The following is a 12892-nucleotide window of genomic DNA, read 5'->3' on the forward strand; positions in this document are numbered from 1 at the left end:
CATTACTTTTTTCTCAAGCAAAGTAAAATTTTGTTATTCCTGAAAGCCAAGGGAACAAATATAGTTTGGGGTAACAAATAATAATGAGTTAATTATTCCTTTCTCTGGAAGTATCTGAAAATATTTCAATCCTTCAAGTAATCTTTGAAGTACCTGCAAGAAAATTGTGTGTAGAAATATAGACAGCTCATGAAAATTTGAGATAGAAGATTAACGTAAGATGTTCTGAAAACTAGAAATAATATTGAGACAGAAATAACAAAGTAAGTAAATCAGCAGCAATTTTTCTTCACTCTACTGTAGATTTTTTGGGTTGGTTTCTGCCTTTTCTGCTTTTATCTCTCACCCGTTGACCTTTTATGAACCAGTGTTACATCATGTTTAGCAAGCAGTATGTTCCCCCAGATGGACTGGTTATGTTGCCTCAATTTAGCCACCTTAATATAACTTTTATTTTCCTAGGAACTGAAGTATGTTTTCACTTCCCGCTAAGTGTCTAGGCTTGTGCCAAAAAGCAGATAAGTTACATCGAGAGTGCATGCTGGGTTGGATGAAAGACAAGAGTCATAAATCTGAGCTTAGACTCCAGGTGAATTTTTAAATTGGATTTTAATATAGCTGATCAGTTGCCACATTAATATTGGAAGTCTGCAATTTAAAATTGTAAGAACATTAACAGTGATTTCAATTGAAGTCATTTTTCTAGAATCAGGAGGATAAGTCAGATGGGAGCAGTTAAGCACTTCTTAACATGAAGGTATAACTCAGAACGATTGTGAAATATGAGGCACACGTTTTAAAACAGATTGTTATGAATAATGTATGGCAGTATTTTTCTGAATGTCCAAACATTCTACTACTATGTTTGTAGTAATAATTATAAATCAATGTGCATTCTTAGGAATTAGTTAAATTACAAAAGATCTTTCCATTACATCTTTCCCTTTCCAAGTTGGAAAGGCTGAAAGAGCTGCAAACATCAAGTGGACTGCATTATGATTTATCAATCACTCAAAACCTATACAGCTTTTCATAATTATTCAAAACAAGGACAGTACTAAGGAGGTACAACAATACTGAATTTTGATGAGAACAACAATAAAAAGAAAATCCATGCCTGGAGAGAGAAATAAGGAGAATTCTTATGTTCCATAGCTTATAGATCATCTTCTCATCTGCCCAATATTCCTGTAAAAATCTGCAGAGTCACATTTTCACTTTGTGTTGGTTCCCAGTTCAAGCTTAGCACTGAGAGTCTAATATAAAAGCTGCTGCTTAGGGGCTGTGCTGTCACCACTTTGACCATCTCCTCTGCGCTGTGTCTTCCCACTAATGGTAGGGGAAGCTGAGAACAAGGCGACACATACTGAGCTCCCCCACAGGCAAGCCCTTGCCTACCAAGTGGTGTAATTTGTGGGACTTCAGAAATGTTCCTTTGCCCAAAGTTATTTCCCTCTTGTGATTGACATTCTAACATTTGTGATAAATTCATTTGGCTATAAGTATTTCCGTTTCCAGAAAGTTTAAAGAAAAAAAATTCTGTCTTCAAAAAACAACTGTCGTCATTCGTATACCAGCGTTTCAAGAGTTAGTGTGTCCTACTCTTTTTCTCCATGAGAACTAGTTGAGAAGGACGACAGCTAGACTTGAAGGGGGGTGCAGTAAAAACTGAGTACTAATTAATGGAGGTTGTTGCTGATGTTTAGTCACTAAGTCACGTTTGACTATTTGCAATCCCGTGGACTGTAGCCTGTCAGGCTCCTCTGCATTCTCCAGGCAAGAATACTGGAGTGGGTTGCCATATCCATCTCCAGGGGATCTTCCTGACCCAGGGACTGAACCTGAATCTCCTACATTGCAGGCGGATTCTTTACCACTGCAGCATTGTAGGTCAGTATTGTGAGGAATTTGGGACAGAGGTGGGCAGGAGTCTATTGTGGGCGTGAGCGAAGTATGTTTGAAGAAGGAAGGGAGATAGGTAGATTAGAGAGGTTTGCACAGTCTTCTTCCTATGATTTGTCTCAATCTCCCCAGTTACCTGGTATCATTTTTCTATATAATTTTTTGCTTATTCTCAAAACTTCAGGAACATTATTGCCTTACCTCAAATAGTATTACGTTGGTGAAAAGGTAATTGCAGTTTCAGATCATGAATTTTATATCATTATAACTAGGCTCAAACACATCTTTATTAATCAAAATAAGAACCATTACAATCAACACATTTTTGCCAAAGAGAAATAAGTTTTTTTATTCCTGTAGTGTAAAAATCTGTGCTTCAAAATTTGACAAATTCTTGGAAAGCATTTGCTGCTTCCTGCTTTCTATAGAAGCCTTTTTCCTGCAATAAGTAGTTGAGATTCTTGAAGAAGTGGTAGTCAGTTGGCAAGAAGTCGGGTGAATGTGGTGGATGAGGCAAAACTTTATAGCCCAATTTGTTGAACTTCGAAGCGTTGACTGTGCAACATGCAGTGGGGTGTTGCCTGGAGGAGAATTGGGCCCTTTCTCTTGACCAGTGCTGGCTGCAGGAGTTGCGATTTTTGGTGCATTTTATCAATTTGCGGAGCCTACTTCTCAGATATCATGGCTTCTCTGGGATTCAGAAAGCTGTAGTGGATCAGACCGGCAGTAGACCACAAGTAACTAGGACCTTTTTTGGGAGGCAAGTTTAGCTTTGGGAACTGCTTCCGAACTTCTTCTCAGTCCAGCCACTGAGCTGGTTTGTCATATAAGAGCCACTTTTCATTGCATTTCACAATCTGATCAAGAAAAATGGTTTGTTGTTGCATAGAAGATGTTACTTCAAAATGATGACTTTTTTGACTTGCAGTCAGCTCATGAGGCACCCACTTAGCTAGCTTTTTCACCTTTCCAGTTTGCTTCAAATGCCAAAAGTTGGTAGAATGGTCATCGTTGAGGTCTGGCAACATCTCGTGTAGTTGTAAGAGGATCAGCTTTGATGATCCTCTCAGTTGGTCATTGTCAATTCACGATGCTGACCACCACTCGCCTCATCTTCAAGGCTCTCCTCTCCTTTGCAAAACTCCTTGAGCCACTGCACAGTACTGGAAGTTAGCAGTTCCTGGGTCAAATGCGTTGCTGATGTTGTGAGTTGTCTCTGCTACTTTAGGACCCATTTTGAATTCAAGTAAGAAAATCACTTGAATTTGCTTTTTGTCTAACATTATTTTCCAAGTCTAAAATAAATATTTAAAAAAGCAAGTAGTAAGTCATTAGCAAAAAAAAAAGCAAGAAATACACATTAAAATGACATATAACATAACCACATATAAGAATGTATTCCAATCATATCAAACTGCAAACTTCTACAATGCAAAACTGCAATTACTTTTGCACCAACCTAATATATTTTCGTGGTTGTTGATTTTTTTTAAAAATTTTGTTCTGATTTCTTGCTTAAGGCTTCTTTTTCAATCAGCTATGGCTAGTTTATCACTTGGAGAAGGCAGTGGCAACCCACTCCAGTACCCTTGCCTGGAAAATCCCATGGACGAAGGAGCCTGGTGGGCTGCAGTCCATGGGGTCGCTAAGAGTCGGACACGACTGAGCGACTTCAGTCTCACTTTTCACTTTCATGCATTGGAGAAAGAAATGGCAACCTACTCCAGTGTTCTTGCCTGGAGAATCCCAGGGATGGGGGAACCTCGTGGGCTGACGTCTATGGAGTCACACAGAGTCAGACACGACTGAAATGACTTAACAGCAGCAGCAGTTTATCACTATTTCTCATTTTTGCCATAGGTTTCCCTGATTATGTTGGCCAAACATGGATATAAACCTTTGTATTCCTCTTGGCATTGCTGACATGAGTCCTGTAGTGTGTGACAAATTATTAGATACTTGGACCTAGTCTGTAGAGGAATGCCATTATATTGTAGAAAATGAAAATTTAATATTGGCTTTCAGATACAGTGCATTAGGAAATAAAAGGAAATATATGTGTGATTTAGGGATCCCTAAGTGCAAGGACGGTGTTTTGTTCAGTGTGGTATTTCAGCCCAGTGAATGCCACTTAGCAGCCATGCTATTAGTGAATGAATGAATGCTGCTTGTAAGTTTATTTTTATTGGAGCGTAGTTGCTTTACAATGTTGCATTGTTTGCTGCTGTACAGCAAAGTGAATCAGCCATATATGTGTGTGTGTGTGTGTTTACATATCCCCTCAACAGAGCACTGAGTTCCCTGTGCTATTCTGTAGGTTCTCATTTGTTTTCTGTTTTGTACATAGTAGTGTGTATACGTCAGTCCCGGTCTCCCAATTCACCCCTCCCTTTCCCCATTTAGTGTCTACATGTTTGTTCTCTACAATTGTTTCTCTATTACTGCTTTGAAAATACGTTCATCTGTACCATTTTTCTAGATTCCATATATATGTGTTAATATACAATATTTGTTTTTCTGATTTTCCTGTGTGATAGTCTCTGGGTCTGCCCACACCTCTGCAAATAGCGCAATTTCATTCTTTTTATGGCCGAGTAGTACTCCATTGTATGTATGTGCCTCATCTTCTTTATCCATTCATTTGCTGATGCTGTTTATAAGTTTAATTGACTGTTCCCTTTCACCTAGTCCTTGTGGTTGTCTTTTTCCTGAAGCTGCTGCTGCTGCTAAGTCGCTTCAGTCGTGTCCAACTCTGTGTGACCCCATAGACGGCAGCCCACCAGGCTCCCCCGTCCCTGGGATTCTCCAGGCAAGAACACTGGACTGGGTTGCCATTTCCTTCTCCAATGCATGAAAGTGAGAAGCGAAAGTGAAGTTGCTCAGTCATGTCGGACTCTTAGTGACCCCATGGACTGCAGCCTACCAGGCTCCTCCATCCATGGGATTTCCCCGGCAAGAGTACTGGCGTGGGTTGCCATTTGCTTCTCAAATCAGTAACCCTTCTTACCTGTCTTATTTTCCCCTCAGTCCTCCAAACACCCTCCATCCCATTTAGGTAGAGTGAGTAAAACTGATTAACCTGCTACTAATATCTCAGTGATGTTGCCTTTCACGTGATCATTTATAAGGAGAGCCCACCTTTGCCTCAGCTTGCAGAGACTAGACAGAAGCAAAAGATACAAGGCAGTTGCTTCAGACAAAAGGGTAGTTTTGAGATAAAGTTTGTCACTAGAATTCTGCAGTTGTTTTAATCACATCATTTTATCCTACAGTTCATTCAGGAAACCAGTATTAGGTAAACAAGATATAGTTCCTGTGTTCAAGTAGTTTACTGTCTAAAAAAGTAAGTAGATACTAAAGTAAATCACAAAAGTATATTAGTCTATAACAAGTGCAGTGATGAAGATGTGAAAAAGTTTTTGTAGCAGTGATTGAAGGTTACCTAAACTTCTTAAGATTGTAGGTGGGGAAAGTGTTTAGAGAACACTTTGATGTTGCTCAGAGGCAACATCTGAGCTGCTTCTTAAGGATGAACAGAAAGTTATCATGATGATACCGTAGTTAGTAGACATGTATGCTGTCTACACACAGGTGATGGCATAAACCAAGGCTTGGAGGCAAGAAGCAGGTCCTTGTTTGGAGATTATAAAGTGTTAGTCAGGGTGTGTCTGGAAATAAGGTGCATTCAGGGGTCAAATCATGAAGGAGCTTGGATACCATGGTAGAGCATTTATGATATGGTAGAGAGCTACTGAAGGGCTTTAAGAAGAGGAATGCCAGAGACAAATCATTGAGTCACCAGAATTTCTTTGGTGTTTTTGTGGATTCTAGAGAGGAATGCTCCTACTTTTCTAAAACTTAAAGTTTAGGTAAGGAGGCTCAAGATAGGAAAGCAAAGTTGATAATGCAGAAGTTGTCTTATACCATAGGGGGTACTTTCTCATACGTAGGAAAAAATCTTTATTTTAGTGAATATAAGTCCTTATATTTAGTGGGGGAAAAAAACTTTAAAAAAAACCAGTCATATATAAACATGGAGATAATATCATTGAGACTCTTTCTCAATACGTATATATAAGCATTCCTCACTTTGCGTGGTTTCAGTATACACAGCTTTCACTTACCATGGTTTAATTAACACCAGTCTCCCAACAACATGGTTCAAATTTCACTTACCACAATATATTAACTGTGATTAGCTGCATAAAGTATAAACTTTGCTACTGGCTCTTCAGCTTACAAGTCTCTGCATAAATAGTAGATGTGCATCAAGATCAGTGACCAGTCACATCACTTCACTCAGAATCTGTTGGTGATTGTACTGTGCACATCTGTTAGTTACTACATAGACAGCAGAATGTGTCACTATGTTGCTTCCTTCTCTCTGTGATGAACTCATGTGACATTTTACACAGATGGATAATCAAAAAAAAAAAAAAAAAAACACAACCTGGTAAACAAGATGACAGAACAGTGAAATAAAGAAATAGTGATAACAGAAATTGAAATTAGAATTGAATATAGATGGAATTATAGAAGAAATAGCTGATCCTGGAACACTGCTGCCACTTGAGTTAACTAGATATGCAAAGAGAAGTACTTAGTAAAGGTGAACTTTTGACATAAGAGGAAAGTGTTGTGATGAATAGGATAGAGATGTCCCAGAGGAGGTTACAACAGCAAAAAAAAAAACCCAAAATCTTCATATTAGAAGAACTCTTGGACCTATTTCATGACACTGAAAGTGCAAAGGATGAAATGTTGGAAGTTGACCTATACTTAGAAAGAAGTGTGACAGTTTGCCAAACCATCATCAGATCAGATCAGTAGCTCAGTCCTGTCCGACTCTTTGCGACCCCATGAATCGCAGCTCGCCAGGCCTCCCTGTCCATCACAAATTCCCGGAGTTCACTCAGACTCACGTCCATCGAGTCAGTGATGCCATCCAGCCATCTCATCCTCTGTCATCCCCTTCTCCTCTTGCCCCCAATCCCTCCCAGCATCAGAGTCTTTTCCAATGAGTCAACTCTTCGCATGAGGTGGCCAAAGTACTGGAGTTTCAGCTTTAGCATCATTCCTTCCAAAGAAATCCCAGGGCTGATCTCCTTCAGAATGGACTGGTTGGATCTCCTTGCAGTCCAAGGGACTCTCAAGAGTCTTCTCCAACACCACAGTTCAAAAGCATCAATTCTTCGGCACTCAGTCTTCTTCACAGTCCAACTCTCACATCCATACATGACCACAGGAAAAACCATAGCTTTGACTAGACGGACCTTTGTTGGCAAAGTAATGTCTCTGATTTTGAATATGCTTTTGCCAAACCATAGGATATATGTTTGCTCAGTATGGTTCTTTATACAAGAAAAGCACACTATTCAAACTACTCTTCATAAATTTTTGCTAAGAAATGGAACTTTAATTTTCACTGTTTCTAATGTTTTAAATTACATGGTACTAAATCTTAGTTGAACATTTTTTTCATTTCCCTATGCAAGTGTAACTGACAGACTTTTTAACATTTGACAAAAATTTTTAAAGATCACAGACTTTTTCCCATTATTAATATTTCTTGCATGGTTTCAGCCTATATGCTCAGTTTTATAGATCTCTAGTACCATGCAAAGCGAGGATGGTTCTGTATGTAAATGGTTCCACTGTTTTCCTTATGGATAAATATTTTATTTATTTATCCAAAATTTAGTTACTTGGGGAAGTTCAGGTATATACTTGAAGTTTGTTTCCTTTCCATCCCTTAATATTTCTAATTTTGATTCAGTTGTATCTTTCTTTTTTGTCCTATGTGGTCATATATTGATAACCTATTTGTTAGGATTCAAATTAATGTTAAAAGAAGTATTAAAATCTCTATATTAAAATTAGATTCTAAGCCCCACTTATTATTGGAGTTTTTAGCAAGGCAACTTTCCGTCACAACAAAAATCAAGACAACCCTATAACTCTTTACATTGAGTTTTTAAAATGTTCTAAAACAATTTGTAAATTTTTCTATTGGTACTTAAGAAATGCATTCATTTCAGTTTCAGTATATTCATCAGAGAAAAGTCATATGTTGTTAGTTGCTGGACCTTTTTTGTTCTTCCTTTGTGGGTGTAGGAAGAACAGTGACTCAAATAATATTTTCAAAATACTATGATATAAACAAATTAAAAAAAATAAACTGTCAGGTTCTTAGATTGGAGCTATGTCAAAACTTGAATTTAGGTATTTTTTCCCAGGAACATTATTTACTTCATTTTTTAAAAAAATGTTACAGATTAGTATTTAGAAAACAAATGAGGCCTATAGTCACAAATTAAGGAATAGGGAGACTTTTATACAATAATGGTGCTAACTCCACTATATTACAGTAGAATAATATTACATTGAAAAATAGCAAAAAGATATTTTCTTCCACTTAGAATCTTTCATTTCAATATTAAGAGAATTGAAATATCATATTAAATAATACTTAGAATCTATTTTCCCCCAAATAACTTAAATTCCTCTTCATCTTTACATCAATTCATTTATTCATCCAGGTCTTTCTATCAATTAATTGACAAGCACTTACTATGTTCTGAAAATGAAGATCATGGTATCTGGTCCCATCACTTCATGGGAAATAGATGGGGAAACAGTGTCAGACTTTATCTTTTTGGGCTCCAAAATCACTGCAGATGATGACTGCAGCCATGAAATTACAAGACACTTACTCCTTGGAAGAAAAGTTATGACCAACCTAGATAGCATATTGAAAAGCAGAGACATTACTTTGCCAACAAAGGTCCGTCTAGTCAAGGCTATGGTTTTTCCAGTGGTCATGTATGGATTCGAGAGTTGGACTGTGAAGAAAGCTGAGCACCAAAGAATTGATGCTTTTGAACTGTGGTGTTGGAGAAGACTCTTGGAGAGTCCCTTGGACTGCAAGGAGATCCAGCCAGTCCATTCTAGAGGAGATCAGCCCTAGGTGTTCTTTGGAAGGAATGATGCTAAAGCTGAAACTCCAGTACTTTGGCCACCTCATGCGAAGAGTTGACTCATTGGAAAAGACTCTGATGCTGGGAGGGATTGGGGGCAGGAGGAAAAGGGGACGCCAGAGGATGAGATGGCTGGATGGCATCACCGACTTGATGGATGTGAGTTTGAGTGAACTCCGGGAGTTGGTGATGGACAGGGAGGCCTGGTGTGCTGCGATTCATGGGGTTGCAAAGAGTCGGACATGACTGAGCAACTGAACTGAACTGTACTATGTTCTAGACATTGAGCATACCATATTAAAATAGTTCAAGAACTTAGGTTTAAACTCTTTAAGGGGCTCATATACCATCTCTAACTCCACCCTCAAATCTAATTTATAATCATGTCTCACCTAGACTGTCATAATAGTCTCCTACATGATCCATTCTCTTTCCCTTCCACTCATCTTTGTTTCAGGTCATATGCCCATGGGAACCTGAATCTGATTTTTCTCTGATACATGCATCAGTGTTACTTAAATTCTTCCTACACCTCAAAGCCTGAATTGCCTCTTATAAATGCCTTTGTTTTTCATTCAATGCAGGGTGAAAAGGAAAAAGTGAATTTCTTAACAGATTCTAGTAATTGCAGAATCCTAACAGGTTAAAGCAGAGGGCAATGGCACCCCACTCCAGTACTTTTGCCTAGAAAATCCCATGGACAGAGGAGCCTGGTAGGCTGCAGTCCATGGGGTCGCTAAGAGTCGGACACGACTGAGCGACTTCACTTTCACTTTTCACTTTCATGCATTGGAGAAGGAAATGGCAACCCACTCCAGTGTTCTTGCCTGGAGAATCCCAGGGACGGGGGAGCCTGGTGGGCTGCCATCTGTGGGGTCCCACAGAGTCGGACACGACTGAAGTGACTTAGCAGTTAGCAAACCAAACCAAAAACATTTTGTGCTTTACTTAGACTCTTTTGATTGCAAAGAATGGAGACATAGGCTATCTCAAGGAATAAAGAATTATTTCAATCCTCTCTACAGCATTAAGGGAAACTGGAGACCCATGGAATCTAAAAATATGTATTGTAATATGACTTGGTCTCATGGAGACAGGTACTGATTCAAGGCAGCTCTGAGTATCTTAGCAGCATTAGTTTGTAGCTCTTTTACTATACTTTTCTGTACTGCTGCTCCTCTCCTCTCTGCATCTGCCTTTTTGTGTTACCTAGTTTTCCCTCTGACAACTTTCTTTCTCAATATAATTTCTTTTCACAATAATTTTTTAAGTTGTACTTGGGCTTTCTTCTCTTTCTCTTATCTTTCCTTTGTCAGTCTTTCTAGCTTTAGCTAAGTACCTAAATTAGTCTTTCCTTCCTTCTATTCCCTCCTTCCTTCCTGTTGAACTTACTTTTAAGAAGATTTTAATTGGCCCAGCTTGACCCTGTTTATGAGAAAGTCTCTATTCCAAGTGTCTTTATAGGCTACTGGCCAGACTTCATATTGGCTCCCCTTAGACTGAGTGCCGTCTCCTGTGGCTGAGGTGGAGTAGGAGTGAGCTCATGAAGAAAAGATCATGACTGTTTGGTGTTGCCCTCTTATTAAGGGCTGTTGATGAAGAAGAATCTCTTAGGAGGGAATTGTACATTTGGAGGATATTAGGGTCAGTGTGTCTAGTTCACTGTTATAAACTGCTTCAGGGAAAGTACGCTAACACGGTTGTAGCACCAGTGTGTTTTGTTTCACCAGGGCTGAGGAGGGAAGAATCTTCGGTCAGAGAAACAGAGAGTGGCCAGAGAAAGGGAAGCATATAATTAGACTCAGCAGTACACAGAAATCAAAACAAGGAAGTAAATATTTAATACAGGTTTTTTGTTTGTTTGTTTTTAAAGAAAAGGAACTAGGCCCCTGACAGAGAGTCTCTATCTATATGCCTCTCACTCCGGCTCCCCATTTGTCATCTTCCTGACCCTCTCCTAGGAAATACATCCTTCTAGATCTGCTGCCTCTTCCGAGGGAGATGCAGCCACTATTTTAGTGCTGAGGACATTTCTTAGTTCCCAGTATTAAAAAAGTGAAAAGGCTAGGTTTGTGGATATTTTTTATCTGTAGACTCTTTAACATTTGGACAGCTGAGAACAGTGTCCCCTGTTTTGTAATTAGGCTGGTATTTAGCTATCTTAAAAAAAAAAGTATAAACTCAGAGTGAAACTGTGGGTGTATTAGAGGCCATTGGTAAATGTGTAGCTTTAATAATTCCTTTTTTTGATTTATCTTGGTTATCTACAATTTAACATTTGATGAGGATGAGACTGTCCTACATTTGAGTTTGAGACAAATATAGGCATATAAAGTAAATAGAAGGGCAGGTTACTAAGCTCATGATGAATCTGTCAAACCAACATGATTCTACCTTACTGCCTACATGACTTTGATCATATCATTTAATTTCTCAGAGAATTTTCTCATCTGTAAAATTGGAGAAGGAAATGGCAATCCACTCCAGTATTCTTGCCTGGAGAATCCCATGGACAGAGGAGTCTGGCAGTTTACAGTTCATGGGGTCACAGAGGCGGATACAACTGAAGCGACTTGGCATGGCATAAATGCGGAAGATACTTGCTTCATAGGACTGCTATAGAATTAGCCACTTCTTTGTTTTTATTAGTTTTTTTAGTTCAGTGAAGTTTCTTTGTGCCTTCCTTCCTTCCCCTCCACTTTTTCCCCGTATTCTTTGTCATGGCTACTTCTCTTATTTTTAATAGTCTAATCAGGAAAGAACGGAGCTCCCAGAAGACAGGCCATTTCCTCTGCACTCTGGTTTTTTCCTTCTGTTATTCCCTTGTTACTTATATGCTTACATTTACAGATAACACAAAAATTTTTGCCTCCAACTTGCTTTCTTACATTTTCTGATCTTCTCTATGGTTCCTAAGAGTCTCTCTACTTAAACATTTACTTATGTTTTAAGTTTATCATCTCAGAAACTGCTTAAATCATTTCCTTATTTTTCAAATAGGCACCTCTTCTAATTTTCCCATTGTCTAACCAGGGTATAATTTCCTTCTCTAATTCATGAATTCATGTTCATAAATCCTCAGTGATTAATCCTGAATGACTCTCTTCCCTCTGTTACTCTATATCCTGAAACCCCAAAAATGTATCTTCAGTTTGCTCTACGTTAATTTGAAGTTTCTGACATTTGTAAACTATGATTTATTTCAGATTTTTGAAGTTTGCTTAAAATTCTGAGATTCTTTTAAAAAGGAACTTTCTGTTGTTCTTTTATATACAGCAAATCGAGTAAACAGCAGGTTGACTTACTGATTGTTAATTAGAGCTGTATAAATACGCTGATTCTTTGTTCCTGTCTTCTTTTTTTTTTAGCTTCCTTCCTTTTGCTCATAGAATATCTTTCTAGAGCATAAAGGTTGTTATCTCTTTTATATCTTTGAATGTTGATGATAGAGATTAAGATTTGTCTTTGGTTCTTATTTGGAAAATCTTTTTTGTTACTAATGTCATTTTTAAAAAATTGAGATATAATTGACATATAACATTGGTTATTGATTTCTTCAGTTCAGTTCAGTTCAGTTGCTCAGTGGTGTCCGACTCTTTGTGACCCCATGAGTCGCAGCACGCCAGGCCTCCCTGTCCATCACTAACTCCCGGAGTTCACTCAAACTCACGTTCATTGAGTTGGTGATGCCATCCAGCCATCTCATCCTCTGTTGTCCCCTTTTCCTCCTGCCCCCAATCCCTTTCAGCATCAGAGTCTTTTCCAATGAGTCAACTCTTCGCGTGAGGTGGCCAAAGTCTTATAAACCCCCTTTGGGTGGACTTGAGCAGTCTCTTTTATTCACTCATTCACAGAATGTTATGACAATGTTTTAGAGAAACTGCGTGAATATAGTCCAGTTTTTCAATAATTACAAACAGAATATATCTGAAGGCCTTTCATTTCAGCATTAATGAACTAAAACCAACTTTTAAAAAGCTGCAGCAGAATTGAGCAGACCTATTGCTAAATAC

The 12892-nt window shown here is 38.5% G+C and overlaps 1 protein-coding gene across 5 annotated transcripts in view; it reads left to right on the forward strand.

Annotated features, from left to right (window-relative positions):
- COL24A1 (collagen type XXIV alpha 1 chain) overlaps window positions 1-12892 on the forward strand; it is a 391998-nt gene that overhangs the window by 88281 nt on the left and 290825 nt on the right. The gene's annotated exons all lie outside the window — the stretch shown is intronic.

Source organism: Bos indicus x Bos taurus, chromosome 3 (assembly GCF_003369695.1).
Source record: "Bos indicus x Bos taurus breed Angus x Brahman F1 hybrid chromosome 3, Bos_hybrid_MaternalHap_v2.0, whole genome shotgun sequence".
Lineage (NCBI taxonomy): Eukaryota > Metazoa > Chordata > Mammalia > Artiodactyla > Bovidae > Bos > Bos indicus x Bos taurus.